Here is a 13,069-nt window from a genome sequence, read left to right as displayed (position 1 = left end):
TGCCACATAGAACGGTATTCTCATTGGTCAGTCAGTATTCTCTATTTCCAGCAGGCAGTGGATGGTCTCTCACAAGCTCCTGGTTTCTCCTGCTTCTGTGGCTCCTGTTCTAGGTTCCCTGATTGTTGAGTTTGGAGGTGTTTAGGCCATTAGAGGTGTCTGAATTGGGGTGCACCTAGTGGTACCTTATCCCTCTCCCCCCCCCCCCCCCCCCCCCCCCCCCGCCACTTCCTGCGGCGGTACACTACTTCTTTTTGAGCAGCCTGTATGGGGGTTTGCCTATGTTTTGGGGAGCGATTTTGGTGCGCTTTTTTACAGTACCTTTCTTCAGTCGGTGGCAGCCATTTTGATCACAGACTACAATAATAGATTGCTCTTTCTCCTTTTCTGTCTTCACAGCTTTCGGGCCATTGTGGTGCGGACAGCGCCAGTTCCCATGATTGGCAGAGGTTTTTTTTGTCAGCCGTTGTGGTTTCGGTTCTCGGCTTCTTCTCACATGGTGAATTCCCGCACAGAAGAAGCCTGGACCTTGATACTCCCAGGTCACTCTTGGCTTCTTGGCTACGCTTTTAGCCTTTTCTTCAGCAGCCTTCTCCAGGCTACTCCTCCTAGCTGTGTTTTCAGTCTGCAGCTCACTTCTCTTTCTGAGGCCTTGGCAATGCTGGTGTGGGCTGTCCTTTTTTTGTTGGGAGGAGTGTATTTCCTTCTCGCCTCTCCTCACAGTTGCCTGGCTTGCCTTTTCCTGAATGTATAGGCAGCCTTCGGCTTGTGCCCGTGCTTGCAGGGGCGTTTTGCTGCCATCTGCTGTGTTTGTTCCAGATACTAGATTGCGGGATTCATTGTTTTGGTGGTTGTGCCACTTGGACTGTTTTTTCTCCTTCCTGAGGTATTGCCATTTTTCTCCTCTCTGATGTGGGTGCAGATGGCGGCCCATGTCCGCATGAGCACCTAGTGGTGCACTGCTGTAGCAGCTGCCTTCGGGACACGTTGGTCATACTGGCGTGGCCTCCCTAAGGTGGCAATTCCATGAGGTGTCGGGAGCCTTAGACTCATGGTTGTCCGGCCTGTTTTTCAGTCCCTTGCAGCATTGTCAGCTTTCAGCTCCCAACTGCATTCGTGGACTTTGACTTCAGCATATGGCGGCATTTCCACCTCATGGCTCTCTGCACCTTTGTTTATTTATTTGTTACATTTGTATCCCACATTTTCCCACCTATTTGTAGGCTCAATGTGGCTTACATAGTACCGGAGAGGCCTTTGCAGGCTCCAGTATGAACAAATACAAAGTGGTGTTGTAGTAAGATCAAGTTCATGTGGCACATCCACATTAGGGAATCGGAGAATGGAAGAGTTGTGTTGTGTCCATCACGTACTTTAGTTTGGTTGTGTTGCAAAGATCAGGCATTTAAGTTGGATTGGTAGGGTATGCCTTTTTAAACAGGTTGGTTTTTAGTGATTTCCGGAAGTTTAGGTGGTCGTAATGTCGTTTTCAAGGCTTTTGGCTTAACAAGCCAATCAGTGTTAACAGCACTCAACAAGCAACAATGAGCACTAATTGGCAATAATCAGACTCCACAAACACAAATCCCCAAGTGTACTCTGCAATACACTACGCCCAAATTTCAATGCGTGAGGGCAAAAAGGACCATAGCCATGGGCGGGGAAATGGGCACACCGTGGGCATCCCAAAATTTAAGCAAGTTGTTATATAACATGGCCCTCTGTGTCCAAATCCATGAGCCCGGACCTACACCACGCCTGCGCCAGTGCAAATGGAGGCGTGCAGTCCTAGGTATTAGGATATCAACCAATCGCACTCCACACACCGTGCCCAAATCCAAGTGCCAACCACAGAATACGTCTAGGCAGAAATATCTTCCGCACAGATTTCTTTGGGCGCCATCTATAGAATTCAGCCCTATGTGTGCAGAATTCAAAATCTTTGTGCACATCCTTTAGCCGTCTTGGAGCTGTTCTGGCATGGTTGATTGCCCTTCAGATTATTTAGTGCTTACACTGTTGGCCTTCGGGCCACTGTAGCCTTGTGGCTTGTTAGGTGCCAGGTGGGATGCCCCCTGGTCACCTGGCAGGTTGCAGCTTTCTGTTTTTTGCTGATGATCATGGAAGACAGTTTGTGGTGACTCCACCGACCTCTTCGTGGCCACCCTCTTGTTTGGGGCTACACAGGCTGCCTGGCCTCACTGCCCACTGTCAGGTTCTTGCTGTCTTAAGTGCCCTATCACCACTGGGCAGGCAGCATGCATGGTTGTGTCTTTTTGCTTCTACAGGCACTCCTTTGCTATTGGCAGCTTCAGCTGTGTCGGCCTCTGGCAGTTCCTGTGGCCATTGTCGGCCTTAGCCTCACAGTGACAGCTTCAGTTCAATGCACGGCTACGACTGGTTGGCTAGCTCATGGCTCTATGGAATCGGCAGAATTCGTCTCTTTCATTTCTGTTGAGCTTCTTATGTTGGTACATGTGAAGTGCAGCTCCATCATTGTCTGTACAGCATGATCTCCCCTTTCCACATGCTGAGCTGCTTGGTATTTGGCTGTGGAGCATGGTTCTGGCTACACCTGGTAGCCACATCACCATATCTAGCATGGTCCACTCATGCATCGCTGGTCCCAGTCCTAGTTCGGTTCCATGTTAGGATGCCATTCCCTGTTTCCTCTCTGTAGATTGGAACAGCTTCATATCTGAATAGGGAGCAAACCCCTTCTTTTTCCTGTGTGGGTGCAGCTCCTTTGTGGAGCATGGTTCCATTTCTGATGACTGGGTGCAGTTCTATCTCTGCTTAATGGGCTCAGCTCCATCGCTGCCTGTTGAGCGTTGCTTCATCTTTATATGCTGAGTCTTCTATGCCTGGTGAGCACAGCTTCATCTATGACTATTGAACTCAACTCCATATATGTCGGTTGGGTGCGGATCCAGTTTTGCCTGGTGGGCAAGATTCTGTCTCTGCATGTTGAATGCAACTCCATCACTGAATGGAGACCACCGCTCCATCTCTGCATGTAGAGTACATCTCCATCTCTGAATATATCTGTATCATCTCTGTATGTCTAGCGAAGCTCACTTTCTCTGCATGTAGAGCATGGTGCTGTCTCTGGGGCACGGATTGGGCTCCAGCTTGGGCTCCGACTCGGGCATGGTCTGTGGGGCATGGCTTCATCTCTGAAAATGGATCATAGTGCTATCTTGGGGTGCAGAGCACGGCTTCAACTCTGCTTCTTACGTATCTGTCCGATATAATTGGCTGTGTCTCTGTCTATGGGACACAGCTTCCTCCTCGATTTAAGGGCATGGCTCCTTCTCTGCATGTATGCCCAACTCCACCTCTGATATACAAAGGAGTAGGAACAGAGGAAGGCTAGACAAACCTCAGGAACAATACAATCAAAATTTATTACTTGAAATACATATATGATGTATATAAAATGATACACAATAACATAAGTATACAAAAAATCCAATAATGTGCATTAAAATTAATGTCAAAGCTCAAGACTCTACATGGCACAGTGTTTCGGCATGTAACGTTCCGGAGTCTTACAGTAAAATATCAAAAAAGCTGTTAGGCGGAAAAAGCAAGGAGGTCTTTTAAAAAAAAAAAACATGTATGTATGAAGTTAATGCACAAAAAGGAAACAATAGTGTCAAAAAACAAAGGCAATCATACCAAAAGTACAATGTAGCATCATGTCAGGCTTTTTTACCTTTTTGTGCATTAACTTCATGCATGCATGGTTTTTTTTAAAGACCTCCTTGCTTTTTCCACCTAACAGCTTTTTTGATATTTTACTGTAAGACTCCTGAGGCAGGCACGGTGCCATGTCGAGTCTTGAGCTTTGACATTAATTTTAATGCACATTATTGGATTTTTATTATACTTATGTTATTGTGTGTTATTTTATATATATATCATATATGTATTTTAAGTAATAAATTTTGATTGTATTGTTCCTGAAGTTTATCAAGCCTTCCTCTGTTCCCACTCCTTTGTATATTATTGCTGTCCCATGGGACCTTTTTTGTTCAGTTACCTTCTGGTTTCAACTCCACCTCTGAGCATGAGGGAAGGTTTCATTGCAGGAAGTTGATCACCTTCTTCCTCTGGTTATGCCTCATAGCTTCATCCTTGGAGTTGTCCAAAGCTCTGTCTCTGGGTGCCTAGTTCAGTTCTGTCTCTCGTTTTGGAGCATTGCTCCTTGTCTGGCTCTGGGGTGCAGCTCTTTCTCTGGATCTGGGCACAGCTGCATCTCTGGATGAGGAGCATTGCGTCATTCATGAAGGTCGAAGTGCACCCATCTCTGAATATGCACAACAGCTTTGATGCTATTTCATATCTGACTCTCGGCCTGGTCTCGTTCTTGTCATCTTTGACTTTCCCACTTTGTTGGTGAATTTGTTCTAACTGGGGAGCGCGCCTCTGGTGTTCTGTACCGCACAGCTCAGCCTTTTCTTTTCAGAATGTCGCTAGCTGGCATCATATTTCAGCTCATCCTATGTTTATAGGGTTCTGCTTTGCTCCGAGCCTGAGGCGCAACCTCACCTTATCCTGGGCCTCAGCCCATCCTTCTCATCTTGCATCGGAGTTCTCCTATGTGCCTTCATGCTTGAATTGGTTCCATTTCTGCATGGCCATCATGACTCCAGCTGGTTTTTTTGCTTGGTTCTATTGCTAATTTGATCTGTGCAGATCTCTTATTCATGTCTCAGAGTCAAGGGTGACTCTGAGCACGGTCCCGCCATTGTTGCCTGTGGTGGTATACACATTTCCATTAATCAGCCATTGTTTTCTCTATTCTTTGGGAGGAAAATCATCATGGGAGTTTCCATCTGCTGCATTATATCACGGTCGCTGTGGGCCTTTCTGGTACCTTTAGGCCACCAATGGATGTCTAGATGTAGTCTCTCTTCCTGGTACTCTTGGGCCCCAGTTGGGGCAATGTACCCCCCCCCCTCCTTTCTCTTATTTTTGCTTTAGTGATTGAACCCCTTGTGGCAACAATTAGTCGTCATCAGCAAATTAAAGGAGTATGCGTGGGAGGTGAGGAATTTGCTGATGATATACTTCTTACTGTCAGGGAACCCTGGAAATCATTACCCTGTATATTGACAGAGCTACAGGTATATGGTAGTCTTTCAGGCTTTAAAATTAATGCTTTGAAATCTGAATTGTTAAATATCACACTTCCCTTACCAGTTGTTGAAGAACTAAAAACTCAGTTACCTTTTGGGTGGGCTAAAGGGCATATTTCAAATCTGGGAGTGAGGATATTGGCAGATCTTACTGCTTTATACAGGCTGAACTTTGGGAGATTATTACCAGAGCTATCCAGGATCTTAGATTACTGGTCCAGATGACAGCACACTTGGTTAGGCTGTATGTCTACATGTAAAATGATGCTGCCCCACTTTATCTACCTTTGCCAGACACTACCTGTCGCAGTTCCAAGGGCAACCCTTTCTTAGTTTGAGGAAAATGTTCTCACACATTTGGAAATGGAGACCACCTTGGGTCACTAGATATGTATTACAACGCTGTCACATTAAGGGTGGGTTAGAGGTTCTTGATTTTGAGAGTTATTGCAGGGCATCACGACTTTGAGCGATCTTGGACGGGTATGACCCCCACCCAAAAGTGTGGGTAAGGATAGAAAGTAACATGTAATCCTCTTATCAATGAACTAACTTGATTTGGGGCCCCAGGGGAATACAAACTCACTTTTTGAACTTTTCCCTATTTTTGCAACACTTAATTTCCTTGTGCGCAAGAGTTAGGAAACTAATGCTGGGGAATAAGCATCTCTCTATAATCTCCTCACTGATTATCCTTTTGTCTTTTGCACCTGAATGAGATGCTAGATTGTTAGCAGGGCCGCCGAGAGCCGGAGCCGGGCCCGGGACAAGGCCGCCCCCAGGCCCCCCCCACCCGAAGTTACCGCCCACCCGAGATCGCCGGACCCCCTGCCGCCCACCCACCCGAGGTCGCCGGGCCCCCCTCCACCCGCTATCGGGCCGAGCCCTTGGAACTAACCTTAAGCCTCCTTTCACTTCGCAGCAAGCAGCGGCAGGGCAGACCTCTCCTCCTTCCTTCCGTGCCCCGCCCTCGCGGACGTTACGTCAGGCAAGGGCGGAACATGGAAGGAAGGAGTGGCCTGACCTGCTGCTGCTTGCTGCGAAGTGAAAGGAGGCTTAAGGTTAGTTCCGGGAGTGACGGAGGGCGGGCCAGGCGGTGGCGGCGCCGGGCCCTGCTGGAGGCCAGGGCCTCAGGACTTTTGACCCCCCTGTCCCCCCCTCTCGGCGGCCCTGATTGTTAGAGGGGTGGCGGAAGGGCATATTGCGAGTTGGAGACTTATACTCTGAAGGGGTAATGCTACCCTCCTAGCAATTGAGAGAGGAATATGCACTCCTAGCCACAGACCTTTTTGTATATCTTCAGGTCCAGCATCTTTTCCTCCATTCAGGAGTATTTGACTCACAAGATGCTCCCTTTTGAGGAGGTATTACTTATAGGTTCCACTCAGAAAAAGCTAATCTCTAAATTGTATGATATATTGCTGACTAGGGAGCATAAATCATCTTAAGTATATGTTGGGAGCGGGTTTTAGGATTCTCAACTGGGGAAAAGGAATGGCAGAATATTCATGAAAATATAAACTGAGTATCTATATCATCTAACCTTGTGGAGCAGGGAGTCAAGGCAGTATATCACTGTTGTGTATCCTGTTTGTGCCTCTCTTGTCTCAATTAAACAGTCTGCAAATTGTTGGAGAGGGTGTGGAGGCTTTGGCACTTATTATCTCATGGTAGACCTGTCCTAGAGTCCAGAGTTTCTTGATTTATTGTACACATCTGTTCTTCAATGTTGCACGTTACAGTGGCTTCTGATCCTAAGCTGTGGTTATTACAATGGAAACTGGTAGACCTACCTACTCAGCATTTTTAGATGCTTTTGCTGTCCTATGAAGGGAAATAGCTCGATGCTGGACAACTATTGCATTACTACAGGAAGAAGTGTCACCCTAACCTCTGGGTGGCCTATTATTTAAGTAAATTGGCTCATTGCTGTTACCAACTTTCCTTGGGGGGGGACGGGACGGGACTGGAATGCCATTTTTCCACACAGCACACTATATGACATCACTGCAGGAAGATACCTCACTAAAGCTGTATACATGCATCTCACTGAATTCTTCCAAGTTGCGGCACCACAAGCTCAATCCATTTCGATACTACATAAGCAGCTATGTAACGTAGTCTTAATGAAAAACTACATAGAGACACTTAGATTCTGGACCGTAGAAATGGGTATTAGGATAACAAATTGAGGGGCCCTTTTACAGTGGCAGTAAATCCAACACGGGCTTACAGCTTGCTCTTTTGGGACTACCACCAGCCCAATGTGGCCACTAGTGGTAGTCCCACCCCGAGTGCGCGCCGTTTCCAGAGGAAATGGCTTGCGCGGCGATAACCCGGCAGTAATTAGGTATTACTACGCGCTGCCCGGTTAACACAGGAGCCCTTGTAAAGGCTCCCCGTCGCATGGCCATGCGGTAAGAGTTCTCTTACCGCATGGCCATGTGTGCCTGGGGTCTTTTTACCTGCTGTGATAAAAAGGACCCTGGGGTGCGGGAAAAACAGCCCCTGTCGCTAGTGCAGGGCCTTTGTTCCCACAGCTTGATAAAGAACCCCAAAGAGTTTATACAGCTGCTTGGTCAGACACCCTGTCTCTTGTTGCGCCAGCATGTGAGTGTGTCATTTTCACATTCTGACAAGCTTATAGAGTAGGGGCAGCTGTATCACCTAATTGCCCCAAATGTGGATCCATGGATTGCACAGTAGCCCATGCATTATAGAGTTGCATTAAGCTACAAAGTTTCTGGTCCAGATTATCTGATACTTGTCTTTCTTGATGGAGAAAAGTCTTAAATTGTCACAGCTTGGTTTGTTATTTGGGAAAACTGTAGAATGTGATTCATTGAATAAAGGAGAAAGATTACTTTTGGTGAAAGTTTACACAGTAGCAAAAAAATCTATTATGCAGTACTGGGTGGGAGCAGACCCGCTATCCTATTGGCATTTGAGAAATAAATTATATCTTCTTGGCTGTATAGACCTATTAACTGTAGTCTGCCCCGTTGGTTCCATGTTTGACATTGTCCTTAGAAGTGGGGGGGAGGGTATAAAATTTGCACATGTCCTAATTAGAGCGAAAAGTATTGATGGACTGTTTTTCAGGTTGCTATCGTTTGTTTGTTGTACTGTAGTTTATTTGTTCAATTAAGAGAAATTAAAAAAAAATTAGATGCAAGTTGTTAGTGTTAAGCCATACTGAGACAACTTTATTACATTCAGTCAGGGACTTTAGAGCAATATCTAGTCCTATCACTCCCAGCAAAAACAGCATTGTATGTCATCAGGATGCATCATCTCCTAGATACACTTGCTACATCTAATGAAAAAATAGATATGACTGGAACCACTTGATTGTACCCAGTACCAATCAGGATGGTATAATCTGTAGTGTTAAAGGCTGTGGGTACATCTAGAAATGCTATCACAATAGTTTTCCTTGAGTACCGAATCTGGCCCCAAACCCAAATCTATTACATTTCTTTGAAGGGGTGAACAAACATGTGGACAAAGGTGAGCCGGTTGATATTGTGTATCTGGATTTTCAGAAGGCGTTTGACAAAGTACCTCATGAAAGACTCCAGAGGAAATTGGAGAGTCGGGATAGGAGGTAGTGTTCTATTGTGGATTAAAAACTGGTTAAAAGATAGAAAACAGAGAGTAGGGTTAAATGGACAGTATTCTCAATGGAGAAGGGTAGTTAGTGGGGTTCCCCAGGGGTCTGTGCTCGGACCGCTGCTTTTTAACATATTTATAAATGACTTAGCGATGGGAGTAACTAGTGAGGTAATTAAATTTGCTGATGACACAAAGTTATTCAAAGTCGTTAAATTGCGGGAGGATTGTGATCAATAGAAATCAAACAAAATAAAACATGGAAAAGAAAATAAGATGATACCTTTTTTATTGGACATAACTTAATACATTTCTTGATTAGCTTTCGAAGGTTGCCCTTCTTTGTCAGATCGGAAATAAGCAAATGTGCTAGCTGACAGTGTATATAAGTGAAAACATTCAAGCATTACTATGACAGTCTGACAGGGTGGGAGGATGGGGGTGGGTCAGAGGTATGCATGGGGACATCAAAGCATATCATTGATATTCTAACAGGATGGGTGTGGATAGGTGAGGGGTGGGGTGATCAACAGAGACATACAGCTTTATGGTTTATAATGGGCTAGGAACCCCAGGTCCTTGTTAAGTCCTTTCTGTTGGGTGTTAAATATTCAATCATTCTGACTTCAAAGGTCTTACGTTCTTGTATGGTTTTAAAGTTACCTTTCAGTATTCTCACTGTGAAATCACTGGTACAGTGTCCTGGTTCTGTGAAGTGCTACAGCCACCGGGGTGGGGCCCCTATTGGCTTTATTGTTCATGTGATGTCTATGTAAATTGAATCTTGTCTTAAGCATCTGGCTTTAACCATACAAGAACGTAAGACCTTTGAAGTCAGAATGATTGAATATTTTAACACCCAACAGAAAGGACTTAACAAGGACCTGGGGTTCCTAGCCCATTATAAGCCATAAAGCTGTATGTCTCTGTTGATCACCCCACCCCTCACCTATCCACACCCATCCTGTTAGAATATCAATGATATGCTTTGATGTCCCCATGCATACCTCCAACCCACCCCCATCCTCCCACCCTGTCAGACTGTCATAGTAATGCTTGAATGTTTTCACTTATATACACTGTCAGCTAGCACATTTGCTTATTTCCGATCTGACGAAGAAGGGCAACCTTCGAAAGCTAATCAAGAAATGTATTAAGTTATGTCCAATAAAAAAGGTATCATCTTATTTTCTTTTCCATGTTTTATTTTGTTTGATTTCTATTGATAACCTTAAGAGTGGACTAACACGGCTACCACACTCCTCTACTTAAGAGGGAGGATTGTGAAAAATTACAAGAGGACCTTACGAGACTGGGAGACTGGGCGTCTAAATGACAGATGAAATTTAATGTGAGCAAGTGCAAAGTGATGCATGTGGGAAAGAGGAACCAAATTATAGCTACGTCATGCAAGGTTCCACGTTAGGAGTCACGGACCAAGAAAGGGATCTAGGTGTCGTCGATGATACGTTGAAACCTTCTGCTCAGTGTGCTGCTGCGGCTAAGAAAGCAAATAGAATGTTAGGTAGGTATTATTAGGAAAAGAATGGAAAACAAAAATGAGGATGTTATAATGCCTTTGTATCGTTCCATGGTGCGACCGCACCTCGAATATTGTGTTCAATTCTGGTTGCCGCGTCTCAAAGAAGATATAGTGGAATTAGAAAAGGTGCAGAGAAGGGCGACAAAAATGATAAAGGGGATGAGACGACTTTCCTATGAGGAAAGGCTAAAGTGGCTAGGGCTCTTCAGCTTGGAGAAAAGGTGGCTGAGGGGGAGATATGATAGAGGTCTATAAAATAATGAGTGGAGTTGAACGGGTGGATGTGAAGCGTCTGTTCACGCTTTCCAAAAATACTAGTACTAGGGGGCATGCGATGAAGCTACAATGTAGTACATTTAAAACAAATCGGGAAAATATTTCTTCACTCAATGTGTAGTTGGACTCTGGAATTCGTTGCCAGAGAATGTGGTAAAGGCGGTTAGCTTAACAGAGTTTTAAAAAGGTTTGGATGGCTTCCTAAAGGAAAAGTCCATAGACTTATTAAATGGACTGGGGAAAATCCACTATTTCTGGGATAAGCAGTATAAAATGTTTTGTACATTTTTGGGATCTTGCCAGGTATTTGTGACCTGGATTGGCCACTGTTGGAAACAGGATGCTGGGCTCGATGGACCTTTGGTCTTTCCCAGTATGGCAATACTTATGTACTTATCATCAATACGGCTAACTTAGCACTGTTTATTTAATTAATAGTGCAGGCAGCGGTAAGTGGATTTAGAGCGATAGTTCCCTGGTAAGTTGGGATCCAAGTTTGCTTTCTTTAGAACGGCAAAAACACCAGCTTGAGTGAGAAGGGTAGAATCCTGTGGCAAAACAGGGGGTTTTCCTGCTTGTAAATTGTATAGCTATTTTTTATGATGTGCATTTCCCTTGTTTGGCCAGCAGATGGTGTCTGTCCTTTGTAAAGTTGTTACAGAAGTAACAGTTTCTTCTTCCTTCCTAAGATGAGGAAAAGTCATCTGCACTGCTGTTGGTAAGAAGCCCCTTAGTGTTTATGCTCTGGGCCCAGATTTGAATCTGCTGGAAATCTTGTGTCATGGAGTGGGAATGTGGAAGGTGCAGACCTCTATACTGAGACTCTGTTCAAAGACTGTGAGCAGTTTATTTATTTGGATTTTGCTCACACCTTTTTCAGTAGTAGCTCAAGGTGAGTTACATTCAGGTACTCTTGATATTTCTCTGTCTCAGGAGGGCTCACAATCTAAGTTTGTACCTGAGGCAATGGAGAGTTAAGTGACTTGCCCAAGATCACAAGGAGCAGCAGCGGGATTTGAACTGGCCACCTCTGGATTGCAAGGCCGGTGCTCTAACCACTAGGCCACTCAGTTAATTTTCCTGATCTCCCCAGGTACTTCTTCGGTAGTGAATGAGTGTTTAGTTAGTTTAATATTGATTCATGGTTAATTTACCTGTTATTGTCTGCTAATTACACCCTGTTCATCCGTTCACTGTTCTAAATTGTTATGATAATAAATCAATTAATTGGTTTGTTCTGGACTGATTAAGGATCCTGGTGATGTGTGTTTGGGGTCTGTGGGTGCTTTCTAGGAACTGTGGGACCCCTGGAAGTGTGGCCCCAGTGTCCTTAGAAACCAATGGAGAGTTAAGTTGCGGGTGGGAGACTCACCCAGAAGCATGCATAACCCAGCAGGTGGGAGGAAGGGTATGCCAGAGTACAGCATGTGCACAGGTGGTAGTAGGCCCGAGTAGTGTTGGGACAGACCCTCTAGGTGGGCCGCAGGGTTAGTCCCAGGTGGTTGCTAGGCGTTACATGACAAATCCCTTGTGAAAGTTGAGGCATTTACTACCTTTATTAAAAACTCAATAATTTGTTAAAAAAAAACTCCTGGACATTGATTAAATACAGGTGCTATTTACCATCCATGCCAAAATCTCAACTGCCTAATTACGATCAACAGTTAAAGTATACCACAACACCGGCAGCTTGTCATTGTCCATCATCAGCATTTGTGCTCATTGAGATACCTCACAATTAATGTCCATCTTTGAGAGAGAGTCTCTAGCTAGATCCTCACAGTATAGGTTCCACACAGGCAACTGATAAATAAATTGCCCTCGGTATGGGACCTAGAGTAACTGATTGGGTTAAAAATTGGTTGAATGGAACAGAGGGTAGTGGTAAATGGAGCTTGCTCTGAAGAAAGGGATGTGGGAATACTGCAGGGATCGGTCCTTGGGCCGGCTCATGTTAACGTCTTTGTGAGCAATATTGCGGAAGGGCTGTCTGGAAAGGTGTGTCTCTTTGTGGATGATACCAAACTCTGAAACAGGGTGGACACCCTGGAGGGTGTGAATGACATGAAGGACCTAGCAAAGCTGGAGGAATGGTCTAATATTTGGCAACTAAGATTTAATGCTAAAAAAATGCAGGGTCATGCACTTGGGTCACAAGAATCCGAGGGAACCGGTACAATATATGGGGATGAAATGCTTCTGTGTACAATGGAAGAGCTGGACTTGGGAGTAATTGTGTCTGATGACCTTAAAGCTTCCAAACAGGTAGAAAAAGCATAAAGAAAGTGATGACCAGCAGGAAAAAGGAGGCGATAGTTCCCTTATATAAGTCTCTGGTGAAGGCCCCATTTAGAGTACTGTGTATAGTTCTGGAGACTGCACCTACTGAAAGATATGAACAGGATGGAGTCAGTCCAGAGGGCAGCTATAAAATTAGTAAGTGTTTTTGAACACAAAAAATATAGGGACAGGCTTATGAACCCAACATGTATAC

General features: G+C 44.9%; 1 protein-coding gene across 1 annotated transcript in view; it reads left to right on the top strand.

Annotated features, from left to right (window-relative positions):
• Window positions 1-13,069, top strand: part of POLE2 (DNA polymerase epsilon 2, accessory subunit) — a 126,008-nt gene that overhangs the window by 85,578 nt on the left and 27,361 nt on the right. The window lies entirely within an intron of this gene.

This window comes from Microcaecilia unicolor, chromosome 9, assembly GCF_901765095.1.
Source record: "Microcaecilia unicolor chromosome 9, aMicUni1.1, whole genome shotgun sequence".
Classification (NCBI taxonomy): Eukaryota; Metazoa; Chordata; class Amphibia; order Gymnophiona; family Siphonopidae; genus Microcaecilia; species Microcaecilia unicolor.
The sequence above is the reverse complement of the archived record's forward strand: the minus strand, read 5'-3'. Positions and strand labels throughout refer to the sequence as shown.